Below are 18,685 nucleotides of genomic sequence, written 5' to 3' on the forward strand. Positions count from 1 at the left end.
TTGACCCTTCCACCCTCTGCAAATTTAAAAACCAAAGGACCAAATGACTTCGTAGAGATCTACTACAGGACCCCACTACATGTACTGCAACGGCAATAACAAACATGTGGAAACCAAACTACATTGTGCCTGTGGTGTCTGTACACACTCACACACACTCTCGGGCTTGTCGTTGGTGTCCAGTGCCCCTTATGCTTTGGCCTCAAAAAATAAGAACGTGGGGATAGATTCTGATTAACCTTTCCAATGCTGATTGTCTAAACATCCAGCCTCTAGTCGCTCCTAATAGATGGCTGATCTGTTGGCCGTGGGGTGGGTGCTTCACACACGGAGGACACTTGCTAGAAAGATGTACACATATTAGAGATCGTTCTTATCCTGGGGTGCTTGGGAATCTGACCATGAAGACATTAGAGTATTTGACAGAAACATAAAACAGGCAATGTGCCTGACCCCCATCTGTGCCAGCAGCATAGATGGATGCCACAGAAATGGACTTGGGCAGTATGTCCAGCGGACGTGGCAGAGAATCCTCAACTCACTGCTGAGGTTATCCTGCGCCAGGTCCGGAAGGCGCAACCTCCCCCCAACACCACGCACCAGCCCCGATGGATTCCCAGGAGGCTGAGTGGCTGGGGAGTCCGGACGTTTCCTTCAGCCGGTGGCTCTGAAATGGCCTTTTGCAGTAAAACTTGGGTCGGGAAGAAAGCAATGGGGAAAGTGCTGGAAATACGTCGGGGCGGAGTTGTAGCGCTGAAAAGGCGAGCAGCCTGGGAGACCGAGTCCCGGCTTAGACCTAGAGAGAAAAGCCCCATGCAACGCTTCCCTCGAGGCGGCCGCCTTCGGCAACCTCCGGGGGAGTTTCGGCTCTTTCCGGCAGTTCCAGCTCGGGCCCTCAATTCCCAGTCCACGCTATCCTCCCACCCCCACGTCGCCCCGCTCTTTCTTGGCGCGAGCCGTTCTGCACGTGCGTGCGACCTCGTTTCCCACTCGTCCCCACTCCTATCTAGTTTGTTCCCGACCCACTCTTCCAATCCCGTCTCTTCCTGTTTCTTCCCAATCCCCGGCTACGGCCGAGCTCCCTAAACTCAGGCCCACGACCCGCCAGGCGGTGTGAGACCGCGAGATCCGGTCACGAGAGGGGCGGTAACCCTACGTACTGGTGGCTGTCTCCCGCCCCGCGCCTCTCCGCACGCAGGCCCCGGGCTCGCGGGCCGCCTCGCGCCTGGGCCGCGCTCGCGCGCGGGTTGGCTACAACGGCTTCGAGCTCAGCGCGCCGGGTTCGCGCCGGCGCGAGCACGCGCCCTGTGCGCTGGCTGGCCAGCGCGCACGCGCCCGAGCGGGCTCCGGGGCGGGGCAAAGAGCTCTAGCACCGGAGAGACTGGTGTGGATCCGTTGGCACTCCGGCCCCCAGCCTCGGCTGCGATTCACAGTCCGCCGCCCGGCCGAAGGGGGAAGCAGGGAAAGGAGCGGTGGGGGCGGTGGGGGCGGGGCGGCGTCCGGCTCCGGGAGAGCTGGGGGAGGAGCGCGACGGCGGCGGCTCTAGAAGAGGAGGAGGAGACGCAGAGGAGCTCCTTTCCTCTTCTCAGACCCCGGAGCGTCCCGGACGCCGAGCCGGAACTAGGGGGACGCGGCGACTGCGGGGGCCTGGGGTAGGTGAGGCTGAGGGTGCTGAGTGGAGGGGTTTGTAGGGGGTGAAGGGGGATCACTGAGGTGCAGAGAGCGGGACTGAGAGAGGGCACAGGGGGAGGGGGCAGTTGTTGGGGGTTGGGGTACCGAGGGGGAGGGGGACGTGAGCCCTTTGGGACTTGGAGTGCCAGATGGTGAAAGGTTTCTGGGGTCAGTGGGGCAGGCCGAAGCACACGGGTCCGAGTTGGGGGATTTCCTGAGGCATAGGCCGGGGAAACAATGGAGTGAGGGGGAACTCTGGTGTGAGCGTGTGTAGGGTACTGGATTTTAAGAAACAACGAGATCGAAAGGAATGAAAGAATGGATCATTTGGTATGAGAAGTACAGTGAATTGGGAATTGTGCGCGGATGCGTTAAGGTCATCTGCGTGGGTGTCCGAAGTCCCTAGGATTTGGGGACAAAGTGGGATTTGAAAATAAGAGATAGAAGGACATTCGTGGAATGAGGGGAGCAGGAAACGGAAAATAAAGCAGAGAGGGGCAGATAAATAAAACAGACGTGGTTTGGGCTTGAATTAAAGCAGAAGGGTAAATCCAGTTACAGAGTATAGGGTAGGTTGATTGGAGTGGCATCTTTCTCCTAATTCATCCAGGATGACTGGGTTCTTTTATAAGGTGAATCTTTCTCTGGCATGTCCCACTGCCAAGTAGTGCAAGCCGCTCTTTTAATAACTTGGTTATCACTTGTAGTCCATTTCATTGATAAAACCTGCCTGTAATATTTATTTCCCCTCTGTATGTAATTTACCTGTGGTTAATGAACCAGGAGAGGACAGATCACTAAAAGTAGGCATCTTGCTTTGAGTTAGGTCAGTGATAATGCAGAGTTTAGGATGTTTGGGGGAGAACCAAGAGTTTGTTTTCATTTAGACCAAAAGGTGATGAACAACCTTGATAAAAATCTAAGTTATCTGTACTTTGTTAGAATTACAGTTTCTCACTGAGAAATTATCATGTACCATCTGTTACTGGTTTTATGCTTGTGGGAGAGAGTTTGGATTTTGTCTCAAGAAATTCTTGATACTGATTTCAAATTATCAGGCTGCTTTGTACCTTCCAGTTGGAATTAAGGTGATTTGAAAATATTGTGAGAAAGTATTTCTGGAGTTATGATCTTTGCATTTCCTTGATACTTGGATTTCCAGACCAGATTCTGAGTGGTTTTAGATACAAGATTGCTGATTTTGAAATTGTCATTATCATGTGTTCATAAATAGTCCATATTAAAGCTTTTTATTTATTGGTCACTAAGTTTTGCTGACTCATCTAAGATTTCTGGGAATTTTTCAGAAGGTTTATATCTCTCAGCTATGTCTTGGATAGTAGCATTAGACTACTTAATAAAGGTCCAAAAATGATGATCTAAATTGTCACTTTTCTATGTTAAAAAAACTGAACAAAGCAGGAGGTGAGTGCAGTTTCCTCATTAGTAATAATGAGGCTGTTTATTGACGTCTTACAGTAGGCTAGGCAAGGTGCTAAGATTATTTTGCATGTATTATCTTGGTTAATTTAATCCTCACAGTTACTTCCTTTTTGGTAAAGTAAGAGGTTAAATAACTTACTAAAGCTAGTAAATAAAGCTGAATTCAGATCCAGCTCTGTTAGATGCCTTCTTTAAATCTTCTCTGCCTGATTGTTGTTCCTGTGCTCTCTTCCTCCCAGTCTTGGTTGTAGTGCTAGCAGCAGGAATTGGTTGAAACTTGGGTCTGATATAGTCATTTAGATGAAGATTGGGTTTACTGGGGCTACATCTGTAGAGTTTATTGAAGGTTTATTGCTCCTGTGATTTAACAGATCTTCTGGGGTCCAGATAATAGGCAAAAACGTCTTGTTAAAGGTTTGTCCTGTGAGCATGCTTAATTTTCTGTTTAGTCTAGTGTACTGCTGAAGTACTATGCATACGTGGCACTCTTCCTGTAGAAGTCAAGGCAGCCAGTTGTGGAGCCAAAACCAATTAACTCTGGAAAACAATAGAGAAGTCCTGAGTGCCCAAGTGCCCTCCAAGCACCTGTTGAGTCCACAGTTGATACTGGCATTGTCTTTAAATATAGACAGCATCCGCCTAGAAACCAGGAGTAAAACAGCTAGAACTGAGAGAAACAGCTGGGGCCTCAGGGAGGAGCCAGAGGTTACTGGCCTAAACATCAGTCTAGTCCCTGGAGGCGGATCCAGGAGTAGCAAAGGCTGTAGATACTAGTGAATGGCAGGAGGGGAGGAAATTTTTATTTGTTAAGTATTTGTGTTTTCTCGGGACTGAACTCTGTGTTTTATATGTACTACTTTATTAGATCGTCAAACAACCCTTATAAAGAAATTGTAAGCATTATCCTCATATTTTAGATGTCTCAGAAAGGTTAAGAAACTTCATAATGATGGTGAAGGAAGTTTGCATGTATTATTATTATTTTATTATTATTATTTTGCTGCTTACAGTTTCTATTATAGAGCCACCATATTAAAACTGGAAACTTAAAGTCACTCTTTAGGATCCACTGTGCTTCTTTGTTAGAAGTAAAGCTGATTATTGCAGTCTTGCTGCTCACAGTGCAGACTGGAAGGTAAAGCTTATATGTTTCTGATTTAATTGTTGGGAACGGGAGCCCATTCATTATTTAGCAAATGATCTACTGTAGAATATAATTCACCTACTAATATATTCACATTATATACTGATAATATAATATTGATATATACCTGTGGCAGCATGAAAGTGGCATATCCGTTCCTCCTTTTCCGAAGCCTTGACTTTTAGGTAAGTCATCTAGGCTCTGGAGGGTGACAGTGAAGCATGCCTATTGTAGACTCTTACCACTTTTCTTGGTATGTTTTTGCCATAAAGGTTTGACTATCATTCTTGCTTGGTTACTTAAAAAAAAAATTGTAAATAACACAAAATTTACCATTTAAATCACTTTTTATATCTGCAGTTCAGTGGCATTAAGTACAGTCACATGGCTGTGCAGCCACTACCACCATCCATCTCCAGAACATTTTCATCTTCCCAAACTGAAATTCTGTACCTATTAAACAATAACTCGCCATTCCTGTCTTCTCCCAGCCCCTGGCAGCCACTATTCCATTTTCTGTCTTTAGGAATATGACTATTTTAGGTACTGCATGTAAGTGGAATCATATAGTGTTTGTCCATTTGTGTCTGGCTTATTTCATTTAGCACAGTATCTTCAAGGTTCGTCAATGTTTTAGCTTGTGTCAGAATTTTATTACTTTCTAGGAATGATAATGTCCTATTATATGCATATACCACATTTTGTTTATCCATTCATCTGTCATGGACATGGGTTATGTCAACCTTGTGGCTGTTGTGAATAATGCTGCTGTGAACATTGGTGTACAAATATCTGTTCGAGTCCTTGCTTTCAGTTCTTCTGGGTGTATAACCAGAAGTGAGATTTTTGGATCATATGGTAGTCCTATGTTTAGTTTTTTGTGGTAGTTTGGTTACTTTTAAATGGTGGTTTTATTATGTGTTCACCTGAAGAGCACTTCACCTTATGTTTGAGGGCTGCTGTTTCCTCTTCTGACTTTTTCTGTACTGTTTGAAGGATACTTACACTGGAAATCATTAAAAAGGAAATGATTTATTCAGTTTTCATGGCTCTCTCTTAGCTTCTGCCTACTTATATTTATGTATCAAGACATCTAGCAAGCACAGTAAAGTATACTTCAACTCAGCAATGAAACTACTTTTGAAAATCTTTTATTAGACTGTTGAGTTGATGAGGAAAATGGGATTTTAAGTTCTTAAGTATGAAATGTATTCAGTGTGAAGGAACCATTTGTTATATACAGATCTTTCCAGTGGAAAGATAAGTATCTATAAATGTGGATGATTATCTTAAAAAGGTTATCTGTATGTGTATTTGAAAAATGTGTCAATATTGTATAGGTGGTGGGGGGAAAAGCTCAGCGGTAGAGTGCATGCTTGGCATGCACAAAGTCCTGGGTTCAATCCCCAGTGCCTCAGTTAAGGGGGAAAAATAGTGTAGAGCATCTTCAGTTTACTTTGCTACCTTTGAGATTCAGGGTACTTTTTCCATTTAAAAATGTTTTACATGTATGAGCTGCTGAGTATTGCTTACCTTCTGTATCCCTTCTTTATTCACTGAAAAAAGTTTGAGTCCCTGCTATATGCTTTAAATATTTCCAGAAGGTAATGTAATACAGAAAGTGTTATTTGATTCCATTTTTTCTCTCTCCTTTTATATGTATTTGAGAGAGGGAGAGAGAGAAAGAGATGTCACATAATACCAAACAGATTGAAGTAGCTGCAGATTGCCAGTGAACTGTCTCTTAGAATGGATCTAACCTCCCATTTCATTTTTTCTAAATGTCACAAAGAGGTTAATTATCCTTCCATCTTGTTTCTTGAGATTATTGGTTTACAAAGGGACTTCAGGCTCACATGCCATCTTCTGAGAGCGTCATAGGAGTCTTAGTGAGACCACACTTACTTTGGATGTAGTCTGTTGATTCTGAAATATTTTAAAAAGACTTAAGGTTTCTAAACACCTTATCTTGAGGTTGCTGGATATTAAGGATTGGCCAGAGGCCAGCATTTACTCTTTACGTTCAAATCCACTATGACAGCTGTTTAGGGTGGGTTCCTGAAATATACATCCATCTTCCACACAGATTCTGCAGCAACCCCAGGCCCTTAAAACTTTTCTACAGGGTCTGAGGACATCGCTATCAGCTAAAAGGCAACTTCTGCAGTTGTTGTCCTATGACTAATTTGTGGTTGAGGTTTACACAGGGATTCTTACTAGTTCAAACCTTAAATGACAACGTTGGATTGCTGGTAAGAAGGATTTTTATATGACTTAATTAGTAAAAGACATGATTACTAGCTGTGGAGTATGTGTGTGTTCTTCTTTAGCATTGGCTAAAGAGTATTGGGACTGAGGAGAAGGAAGTTTGTGATGAGACTGTTCTATGGGTGTGGATGGGTCATGTTAGATAAATGAAGATATCTTCATTTATGAAGGGTGCCCTAGTGTGTGGTAGAAGTGACTCTTCTGCTTACTTTGGTTATCTTCATATCTTTATAGTAAATTGCCATCATAACCTACCTGCATATCCTACACGAGTCCTCAGTACAAGAATCTCATCATTAGAAGCTCCCTCACATTTGATGAAAACAGTGAAACTCATCTATAACTAAGATGGAATGACAGAAAATCAGAGTATTGTACCTGATTAATGGGTGGTACAGACTACCACAAACTAAGTCAGCCATTTAGCTTAGATACAAACCTGATGTTTTATTGTATCTTACTAGTCAGTACACCCTAGGTTTCTTGAGATGGTTGAATTTCTTATTAAGTTGATAATACTTTAAACAGAGCTTAGTTGGGTAATCTTTTTTACCTCTGTCACTATTCAAAGGTTGTATTTTATGGAAGTCTTTTAAAAGTTATTTGACATTAGTCATTTGTCTGCCAGCCCATAATATTATTATGATCCAGTAAGTTAGACTTCAATGTATTGTTATGTGATGTTACTGTAATTTGGGAGCACAGGAAACAACACAACAGCAGTGATGGCTAAATTCGTGTTAGGGCATCTAACCTGATGAAGTAGAAAAAGCTCCCGAAAAAGGAGGGATATTTGGCACCTTCATCGTGTTACTTGATACCTGAAATCTTAACATTTAAGTAAGATTAAGTAGAATTATATGCAATTTTTACATGATTACATTTTTGATTGGGCAGTAAATCTGAGAACACATGATCCTTTCATACTCTACTGGCTAATCGTTTCAATTGTGAAATAGCCCCAAGTATATTATTAAACTTCTTGGCAGCTGGACTTTTTGATGCCTGAAATGTGGATCTACTGAATGGTATTAGTTACGATCAAGCCAATACTGATGGTATATTTATAATATTTCCATGTTATGATTTTTTCTCCTAATTTATAGTTAAAATAGGGAAGCTGTATAATGTTTGTTAAGAGCACAGAAGTGTTAGTTGTATCAGGTAGGAGTTGCTGATAAGTTGGATTATGGACAGCTCTGCATAAAATTTTAATTGTTGGGAAGAGGGGCTATCAAGGTCCTACATTCTATGAACATAAAGAAGAAAAAGCACAAATCTGGTGAACAAATCTGGCTCTGAATCTCTGTCTCTCTGCTTACTCCCTCTGGATTTGGTCAAGTCATTTAATTTCTCTGAGCTGTTTCTGAAGCTGCACAATTGGTACAGCAGTTAATCCCTGCTACAGAGTTGTCATGACTATTGGATTTTTTTTTGTGTGTGATGAAATTCACATAACATAAAATTAACCCTTTTAAAGTATACAGTTCAGAGGTACTTAGTACATTCACAGTGTTGTATAGTCATCACTGTATCTAGTTCCAGAAGTGTTGCATCAACCCTGAAGGATACTGCATACCCATCAAGCAGTCTCTCCTCAGTCTCCCCTCCCCTAGTCTCTGGTAACCACCAGTCTGCTTTCTGTTTCTGCGAGTTTCCCTCTTCTGGATATTTCAGTAAATGGAGTCATACAATATATGACCTTTTGTGTCTGGCTTCTTTCACTTAGTATAACGGTTTTGATGTTCGTCCGTGTTGTAGCATATATCAGCACTTAATTTCTTTTTATAGCTGAATACTATTCTAGTTGTATGGATATATCACATTTTGTTTATCCATTTATCTGTTGATGGGCAGTTGTATCATTTCTCCCTTTTGGCTGCTGTGAATAATGCTGCTTTGAACGTTCACATACCGGTGTTTGTTTGAATACCTGTATTCAGTTCTTTCGGTCTTTACCTGAAAAATGGAATTGCTGGGTCATGTAGTATTTCTATAGTTAACTTTTTGAGGAACTGCCATACTGTTTTCCACAGCAGCTGCACCAGTTTATATTCCTACCAGCAATGTAAGAGGGTTCCAATTTCTCCACATCTTTGTCAGCAATTGTTATTTTCCCTATTTCTTTTTTGATTGTAGCCATCTTAGTAGGTGTGAAATGGTATTGTGAATTTGATTTGCATTTCCTTACTAGTGACTAGTGATGTTGAGCATCTTTTCAGGCACTCATTGGTCATTTGTATATCTTCTTTGGAGAAATGTCTATTTAAGTCCTTTGCCCATTTTAAAATTAGATTATCTTTTTGTTGAGTTATGATCGTTGCCTTTTTTTTTCCAGTTTTATTTATTTATTTTTGATTTACAATGTGTGCTAGTTTCTGTTGTACATCATAGTGATTCAGTTACACGTATATATATACACACATATATATTCTTTTTCATTACAGAGTACTACAAGCCATTCAGTATAGTTCTCTGTGCTATACAGTAGGACCTTGTTGTTTATTCTGTATATGGTAATTTGTATAAGCCTATCCCAAACTCCCATTTTATCCCCTCTTGCCCCTCCCCTACTGCTAACCATAGTTTGTTTTCTGTCTTTGAGTCTCTTTCTGTTTTGTAAATATGTTCTTTTGTGTCATTTTTAAAGATTCCACATATAAGTGATATCATATGATGTTTGTCTTTCTCTGACTAACTTACTTCACTTAGTATGATCATCTAGCTCTATCCATGTTGCTGCAAATGACATTATTTTATTCTTTTAGTTGCTGAGTAGTATTCCATTGTATATATGTATATACCACAACTTCTTTATCCAGTCATCTGTCGATGGAGATTTAGGTTGTTTCCATGTCTTAGCTATTGTTTATAGTGCTACTGTGAGTATTGGGGTGTGTGTATCTTTTCAAAATAGTGTTCCCTCTGGATATATGCTCAGAAGTGAGATTGCTGGATCATATGGTAAGTCTATTTTTAGTTTTTTGAGGAACCTCCATACTGTTTTCCATAATGGTTGCACCAAACTACATTCCCACCAACGGTACAGGAGGGTTCCCGTTCTCCACAGCCTCTCCAGCATTTATTGTTCATGAACTTTTGAATGATGGTCATTCTGACTGGTGTGAGGTGATACCTCGTTGTAGTTTTGATTTGCATTTCTCTGATAAGTAGTGATATTGAGCATTTTTTCATGTGCCTATTGGCTATTTGTATGCATGACCATTGCCTTTAATGGTTATAAAGCACTTAGACCAGTGAGGACATGTAGTACACACTCAGTAAACATTAAGTTATAATTATTTTTCTACATGTGGCCTAAGTTGAAAGGAAACTTTGCCTAGTTTTTCCAAATAGGAGTGGAGAGGCAACAAAACCTATCATTTGTTGTCAATAAGGATTTGACTATGTCAGTGTTGATAATTTTCTTTTGATTGATGCCTGCCGATCAAGAAATTAGGAACACATAAAAACAGTTTATCTTTGGCAGAAATCAGTATTTCATCAATGTTTAGTTTATTCCTAAGAACTATAAAGCAGTAGTGCCATCTAGTTATAGCTGAGATTTAGGTTGTCTTTGTTCTACCCTGTTATGAGACATTGTTATAAATGCCACAGTCAAAATTTTTTGAAAACTGGGTCAGGGAAGCCTACTTTTTATATTTAATGGTATGCAGCTGATGTATCATCATTGTTTTTATGCTTTTTGCAGCTTGGCTTTATGGGCTGGTCAAAAGAAGATAGATGAGAATAGGGGATCAAAGTAATTATTAATTTAGAATCTTGCCCTTTAGTCAGGATTGTGCCATTTTGAACTGATGAATATTCTGCCAGGTTTATGGGTAAGCATACTCATTTCACTATGTCATGGTTTGGAGTAGGGCAGTAGCTTAGGCAGAACATACAGAATATACTGTATGCAAATCTGTATTTGATTATTTTCTTGAAAAAGGCAGCAAAAAGCAGTGTGCTTTCAGGAACTGGTGTTTATTCAGATTCTTCCTGAAGGCCCTCTCCCCCTGCACTCCCAAGCTTTATTCTTTATGCCTCAGCTCTGAACCCTTCTATGTTTTGTGATGCCTCTGTTCCTTTGCCCACTTTGTGAACTCTGCCTGGAATGCCTTCTGGGTCTGTTGGGGACTCTGGCCTTCCTAAAGTCTCTCAGGCAGACCAAACACTACCTTTTGGGCTTTTAAACATGTAGCATACTTTCATAATAGCAGATTATCATAGTGTACTTCTAAAAATGCATGTTAAATTTTTAAAAATTAGTGCATGCGCATGGTAAACATTTGAAGAGTCTGGAAGTAAATGGTGGAAATAATTTTTCCAGTTCTCTTCCCCAAAGGCAGTCACTGGTAATACTTTCTGGAAGTATGTCCTTCCAGGTTATTCTTTGCTGATAAATAATTTTTATAGTGTATGAAATACTAATTTTTTCCTTATTTTTTATTGCAAAGTAATTTATAAGTATTAAAAAATTCAAGCATTATAGAAATATATAGAGTGAAAAGTGAAAGATTCCCTTTACCTTGATCCTTAACCCTTGTCCTTCCTATAGTAACTCTCCTCCCCAGTAACATTTCCTCTCTCCGGAAGTAATCCTGTTATAAGCCTAGTGTGTATCCTTTCAGATTGTTCCACTTACAGAAATGTTTTAATATACATATGTAAATGTATGGTCATTTATTACTCTGTAACTTCCTCTTTTTAATATGTTTTGGAGATTTTTCTCATCAGTATGTACAGATCTGTTTTAATCTCTTAATTTCTGCAAGGTGTTCATTCTATATTATGCATACACTATTTTTTTAATCATTTCCCAATTGGTGAAGATATATCTAGATCTATACCTATATCTATATCCATCTCTCTGTTGTAGTTTCTAACAATGCTTCAATGAATACTTTTATTATAGGCTTCTTTTTGGATATATATGAGTGTTTCTGTAGGTTGCTAGAAGTGAATTGCTGGGTATAAAGGATATATTATTCTAAAAATTTTGGTGAACCTTGCCAAATAGCTTTTTTCGAAACAACTTTTTATTTTGAAGTAATTTTAGCCTTACAGAAGAGTAAAGATAGTACAGAGAGTTCCCATATACCCTTTCCCTACCTTCTGCTACTGTTAATGTCTTCTATGACCATAGTATATTTATCAAAACTGAGAAATTAACATTGGTACAACAGTATTAAGTTTGACTTTATTTGGATTTCCCCAGTTTTTCCACATATGTTCTAAAAGTTTCTAGGATCTAGTCCAGGATTCCACATTGCAGTTAGCCATCATTTCTCAAGTGTCCTCCAGTCTGTGATAGTTTCTCAGTTTTTCCTTGCCTTTTTCAATGTCTTGGCACTTTCGAAGAGTACTGGTCAGGTATAGGTTTGTCTGATGTTTTCTTGTGATCAGACAGAGGTTATAGATTTGGGGGGAAGAATACCACAGAGGTGATGGGCCCTTGTCATCACATTGTATCCAGGGTAGATGGCATCAACATGTCTTAGTACTGGTGATGTTAACCTTGATTACTTAAGGGGATATCTGCGGGGTTTCATCACTGTAGAATTTCTGCTTTTCTCTTTCTGTACTCTGTTTGTTAAAGGTGAGTCACTAAGTCCAGCCCACACTTATGGGGAAGGGAATTAAGTTCCACCTTCTGGAGGGAGAAGTCTTAAAAGAATTTGGACACACGTTTAAACCTCCACAGTAGATATTTTAGGGCAATAGTTTGAGGCTATGCAAATACACTGCTTTTCTTTAAAAGGTCACCTGTTAACTTTAGCATTCATCAGTGGATCTTGCCTGCAGCAGTTATTACTGTGGTATCGTAATGGTTAGTTTGTTTCCCTTTTACATCTACATTTATTAATTAGAATTAAGGAGACTTGTGCTTTGTCGCCCATTTATTTAATAATTTATTTACACATTATAGAATTATGGACATTTATTATTCTTTGGAGTATAACATTATTTACTTTGCTCACTAAATTACTTTAAAAAAATACCAGTTTGCACTCCTACCAGCAGTTGTGGATAACAAACTTACACACTTAAAACATTGGCTAGTTACCTGATGAATTAAAACAATGTTTTATTTTTCTTGGTTAAACATGAAGTTGAGTGTGTTTTATATGTTTATTGACTATATTTCTTTGTAAATTGTCTTTTTATGTGTTTTGCCCATTTTTAAATTGGATTTTCTGTTGGTTTTATAGTTTTTTACACCCTGGATGTTAATCTGTTAATTATAATTTTTTTCCTTTTTGGGAAGAAAATTTTTCCTTCTCTCTTTTTTAAATTATGAGAGTAATGTGGTTATTGTAAAACATGTATAAAGTGAAAAGTGAAAGTCTCCCCACCCCCTCTTCAGTCTCATTCTGCATACCTACTACTATTCTCACCCCACAGGCTAATAGTTTGTCATTTTTCCTTTCAGAACTTTTTCTGTATAGGTGCAGAGGTATGTTTATATGTGTTGTATGTATGTACACATGTGTATGCATATATGAAAGTGTACATTTTTGATAAAAATGGGATCATGGAATATTAGTTCTTCAATTTTGCTTTTATCATAAATTTAAGAAGTCAGAGTCTTAATATGTTATAAATACGTGTTTCAGTGTCTTTCTGTCACTAGATTATAAGCTCCTTTGTACAAAGACTTAAATTCTTTCCACTGTTAAGGTATACTTTTTCTGTGTGAATGACACCACCATCCAACCATTTGCTCCTGCTGGGAACATTTCATTTCTTTAACAAAGTTTTCTTGAGTGCCTACTGTCTTTCTGTTGTGCATGAGTGAACTAAGCAGAAAAATCCTTGCCTGCATGCAGTTTATATTCTTGTAGGGGAAGGGAGATATTAAGCAAAGGAGCATCTGTTTAATATTTCAGTTGGTGATAACTGGTATTGAGGGGAGAGCCCCAAAACAAAAACAGGAAAGGAGATAGGGACACTGTGATCATGTGACTCTGTGTGTGTGTCTGAGAGAGAGAGAGAAACTGATGAGACTGAAAGGTGTTAAGGGAAAACTTTGCTGAGAAAATAATATTTGAGCAAATACTTAAAAGTCATCTCTGATTGCTTTCTCTTCCTCACAACTCACATCAGATCCATCTCCTATTCTTGTTGATTTCATCTTCAAAATATATCTCAAACCCTCCATCGAGTAGATGGATTGCTTTGGCAGTAGTAGTTTGTGACAGTTTTCTTCTGTTGTTATAATCTTCTCAGTGAGTAAGGAATCAAAGTGCTCAGTTGAGAGTGAGGGTGGGCAGGAGGTGATGGAGGTCTGTGGAGAGAAAAGGTGTGAACTTGTTCAGGAGAGTGAGAGAGTGGCTGCAGCCGGGATATACTGTATGATTGCCAGGTGGCATTAAGGGCCCCTTGAGGCTTGTGGTCATGGATTTAAAGTGAGATTAGTCAGTACGGTTTTTTTTTCCTCCAGCCACATTCAGCTGCAGGGGGTGTATGTTTGGAGTAGATTTAACCAGAGAGAGGTTTTACCCTGATAGTAAAACAAAGCATGAGAGGGTCAAGGCAATAGAGGACATATGTAAGGGAGTGATTGTGATAATACACTGTGGAATTTAAGCCAGGTCAGGAGGAAACCCCCATAAGGCTTTCAGCTGATTTCCCTATATAAACACTGCTGGCTAGAAGGGAGTAGCAAGATATATTCGAAGTCCTGGATGAGAAAAGGCTGCAACCTAGGATACTCTATCTGGCAAGACTATCCTTTAGAGTAAAAGGAGAGATAAAGAATTTCACAGACAAGCAAAAAAACTAAAAGAATTCAGCAATACTAAAACTATCCTAAAAGAAATATTGAAAGGTCTACTCTAAATAGAAAAGAAGCAGAGAACTACAGAAATGAGAAAACCATAATTGGAAATGCAATAACTACAGTGAGTTGCAAGAGAATAAACATGAAGATTAAAAAAAAGGACACCAAAATCATAAAAGGTGGGAGAGGGGAGCAAGAAAATGTAGATTTTTTTCCTCTCCTTTTTTTTTTTTTTCATTCTTTTTAGGATGTGTTTAAGCCTACATGAGTACTAGTCTAAAGCAAACAGATATAGTAAAGAGTTAACATACTTGAAAAGCAGGGTAACCACAAATCACAAGCATACAGTAGAGTCACAAAAACCAAAAAGAAACCAAGCTAATACAGAAGAAAATGATCAAACCAGAAAAATACCGTATGATATCACTTATATGTGGAATCTAAAACAAAGAGAAATGAACTTATTTACAAAACAGGAACAGACTCACGGACATAGAAAACAAACTTAGGGTTACTGGTGGGGGCAGGGGGATGGGAAGGGATAAATTGGGGAGTTCGAGATTTGCAGATATGAACTAATATATATAAGATAGATAAACAAGTTCATACTGTATAGCACAGGGAACTATATTAAATATCTTTTAGTAACTTGTGAAAAAATATGAAAATGAATATATGTATGTTCATGTATGACTGAAACATTATGCTGTACACCAGAAATTGACACAACATTGTAAACTGGCTATACTTCAATAAAATGTATATAAAAAAAGAGAAAGCATGGCAGTGACTTTGCTCTCCTTCCTTCAGAGGTAGCCACTATAATATATTAAGAGACTGTTAATCCCCTGAATGCTTTACAGTTTTTCACTTTGTATATATATATATATACACAAGTAATGTAGAAGAGTATTTTATTGGTTCTAGATGCATGTTCTACATCCCCCCTTTTAATCTCTGAATTTGTGATGTGTTTTATAATCAATTAGAGTTTAATTGGCTGAGTTTTTTTCTTAGTGGCTTGTTAGATAATAATGTGTCTTATTTATGGCTTCTTAGAAGGAAAACAGCATTTTAATTTTTAAACTTTATAAAAGCAGTATCATATTATGCTTATCTTTTGGCTCCTGTCTATCAGTTGGATGCAGCTCTAGACTACTGTAATAGCCTTTTCAGTGGGTTTTAAATGGGCTCCTCAGATTCCACCCTTCTACCCCTAATCATCTATTCCCAACACAGTGACTGTTTATTTGATTTAATAAATGCCTAAGTTTTCAGCTTCCTCTGGGCCGTTGCTACTCTCTAGTTACTCTGGCTTTTTATTTTCCCTAATGTCCTGGTCTCCCACTCATCTCAGAGCCTTTTACAAAGGCTGTTCCCTCTGCCTGGAATGCTCTTCACCACCTTCTGTTGTCATTGCCTGTTCATCTCTGCAGTCTTATCTCAAATATCACTTCCTCAGAAGTCTTTCCTGATGCCTCAGATGGTTCAGGTTTCCCTGTCCTTATGTATCTCATAGCATCCTGAGCTTAATTTTCAAGGCATTTCTAGTTTCTCTCAGATACTAACTATCTGAGGGTAGGGACCTTCTTGCTCAGCATCGTATATCCAGCACTGCTTGTACAAGTAGTCATGCAACAAAATTTGTTAAGTGGATGAATCTATTCATTGAGTAATTTCCTCCATTAGCCTGTAAGGACATTTTATTTTGTTTACCAGAGTATTTCCCAATGCCTAGTACAGAATCTGGCATATTCTAGGTGCTCAATAAATATTCGGTGACTGACTAAATGAATCAGTGAGTGAGATAAGTAGTTTTAAATAAGGATGGAGGCCAGAGTAGGGTCAGTTGATAAAGAATTTTATTTGCAGTGCTGAGAAGCTTCAAATTTAGATTTCTTGGAGGGTTTCAAGTGGGGGAGTTACATGAGCAGGCTTATATTCAATATAGAAGGATCTTTTCAGCAGTTATTTGGAGGATGGTTGGAACACTATAAAGCTATGGCTGTTCCTCAGGAAAGAGATTAAGCCCTGATATAAGGTAGCTGGAATGGAGAAGGTAAATTCAAGGGAATTTAGAAGTATATTAGGTTAAGATAGTGACTGGATTAAGGTAGGAGAAGAAGGGGAAGAATCTAGCATCACTTCCTGAGTTTCTTATTTGGGAGACTGAGTAATGCCTATTACCTAGAGTAGGCACTCTAAGAAGAAGGGCAGGTATGGGAGTGGATGGGTTTAATTGAGACATGTTAATTTTTTTAACTTGGGAAATTTGGATAATTTTATTGATTATTGATTTAGCTGGATTATGGATATTCTTTTTTTTCCCTCACACATACTTAATCCTTTATATGTAAGTATACAAAACCCACCCACCTTTTGTTTTTCCAGAAAATGATATGAGTTAAGCAGTTCTTACACCAAGGACATGTTTAGTGTGAGTGTCCTGCGGACTATCCAGGTGGTGGAGATGTAGATAGGTAATAAAGAGCTCAGTTGAGAAAGTCTGTTTCTGTACTATTCCCTGTAATTTCAGTTAAAACAACCTGACATTTTAACTGTTTCTATCTTAGGCAGTTTTGGCATGCTTTGTCTCCAGTCCCTGCAAAGCTGTTCTAGATTTTTCTTCCCTTTGTTTTTGTCCTTCCTCTTTAGTCTGCCCTTGCCAGATAGACTCAAGGGATTGATTTCTGCCTTCTGACCCCTGCATTTTTCCCATGTCTGCATATATTTTCCTCTCCTGTTTTTCTCAGAGATCATTTAATTTTTTTCTTTTATTTAGGTTTTAGGATTCATTTTTGTCAAAGTTATATGTATACATACTTTATAGGATCAAATAGTTATGTAAAGTTTGTTAAAAAAAAATAAAGCACCTTTCCTCCTTTATTTCCCTTTCTTAAAAGAGGCACTTTTAGCTTTTTCAGTTAACACTTTCTGGTATCCATTTCTCTAAATGATATACTTGTATTGCTGTTTTGGTACCATCAGTTGTAAGATGCACCATTATTTTATGTACTACTGAAAAAGGGAACTAGCTCCATCTTGGGTGATCTGTAAGAGTCCCTGCTTAAAGCCGGGAAGCTACATGAGAACATAAATGAGAAACCCACCACACAGAAAGGGACAGCAAGGCAACTTGCATGTCTCAATCCTGACGTTATTATGTAGGAGAGGTAAAAACTTTCTTTGGAATTTGAACTGGTTCTCAGTCTGAATTCACACTACCTATATGGTATCAAAAACTCAAGCAGAGATTTTAATTATAAATTGTTTCAGGTTGGTAGTGTCATAGGTGCTTGAAAGAAACAAATAACAATTGTAAGGTGTCATCAATTGTGTTTGGATTTCAGAGATGTTAAAATATGAAGGAAAAAAGGCATCTTAGAATCAGTGAAATATGGTCCCATGTGCCAGACGCTGTTCTTTCTCAGTGCTAGAGATATAGCTGTGAACAAAAGAAAAAGCCCTACTCTCACTGAGCTTACATTCTGGGGAGGGAAATGTTTAGACAAAATAAAAATATATTTGACATGCCAGATGTTGCAGGTATGTAAATTGGATGAGGACTGAACATTAATCAATGGATTTAGCAGTTAACAGCAGGAGAGGCTTTGGAGGTATAATCAGGGAGCAAAAGCCTATTGGAGTGATTTTTGAAAGAGAAAGGGAAGAAAGTGGAGGTGTTGACCATAGACAGGAGCAGTCTGTTCATCCACAGTAATTAGCAGGAGAGAAGACACGGCAAATGGGAACCAATGCTGGTAGTGGTGGCAGTTGCTTTCTATTTCACTGGGATAATTGAAGGAAGGGCAGCATTTGGGAGTGAAGATGAAGAGGTGTTGATGGCTCGAGGAAGAAGGAAATGACATGGGGGTCAGGTTATAGCTCAGCGGTAGAGTGCCTGCTTAGCATGCACAAAGTCCTGGGTTCCATTCCCAGTACTTTCATTAGAAAATAAGTAAGTAGTTAAGTAAGTAAGTTGTTTGACATGGAGTTATGTGTAACAAGGGTAAGTGTTTTGCCAGGCAAGTACGATGAAGTGAGGGAAGGGGCAGGAGTCTTGAGGTGCATGAAAGGGGGTGATTGTAATGATGGGCCTTGAGCTCTAATCTAAGGTGGGAAATGAGGACATGAGAGGGGAACAGAATCAATGGCTTATAAGTCCTGGTTGGGTCAAAGTATTGTTGGGGTTGCGGTGTTGGAGCAACCTGAAAAGATAGGAAGTGGTGATTGGAGAGCGGAGTGCAGATGAAGTAGAGATCGTGGAGAGACCATAGTTACCGTATTGACAAGTTCTAGAATATTGACTCAGGGAACGAGTGGCTAAAGTAAGGTAGAGGACAAGATGGTTGCATGTGAGGAGGTCAAGGAAC

At 39.3% G+C, this 18,685-nt stretch overlaps 1 protein-coding gene across 3 annotated transcripts in view; it reads left to right on the forward strand.

Annotated features, from left to right (window-relative positions):
* Positions 1-1,483: 1,483 nt before the first annotated feature.
* Positions 1,484-18,685, forward strand: part of SPATS2 (spermatogenesis associated serine rich 2) — a 95,537-nt gene continuing 78,335 nt past the window's right edge. For 2 of the 3 annotated variants that reach the window (XM_032492763.1, XM_032492762.1), the window contains exon 1: positions 1,484-1,652. The gene's annotated coding sequence lies outside the window, so the exon portion shown is untranslated. Of the gene's footprint in view, positions 1,657-18,685 lie in introns of all 3 variants that reach the window. The other variant, XM_032492764.1, reaches the window with a different exon arrangement.

Source organism: Camelus ferus, chromosome 12, assembly GCF_009834535.1.
Source record: "Camelus ferus isolate YT-003-E chromosome 12, BCGSAC_Cfer_1.0, whole genome shotgun sequence".
Lineage (NCBI taxonomy): Eukaryota > Metazoa > Chordata > Mammalia > Artiodactyla > Camelidae > Camelus > Camelus ferus.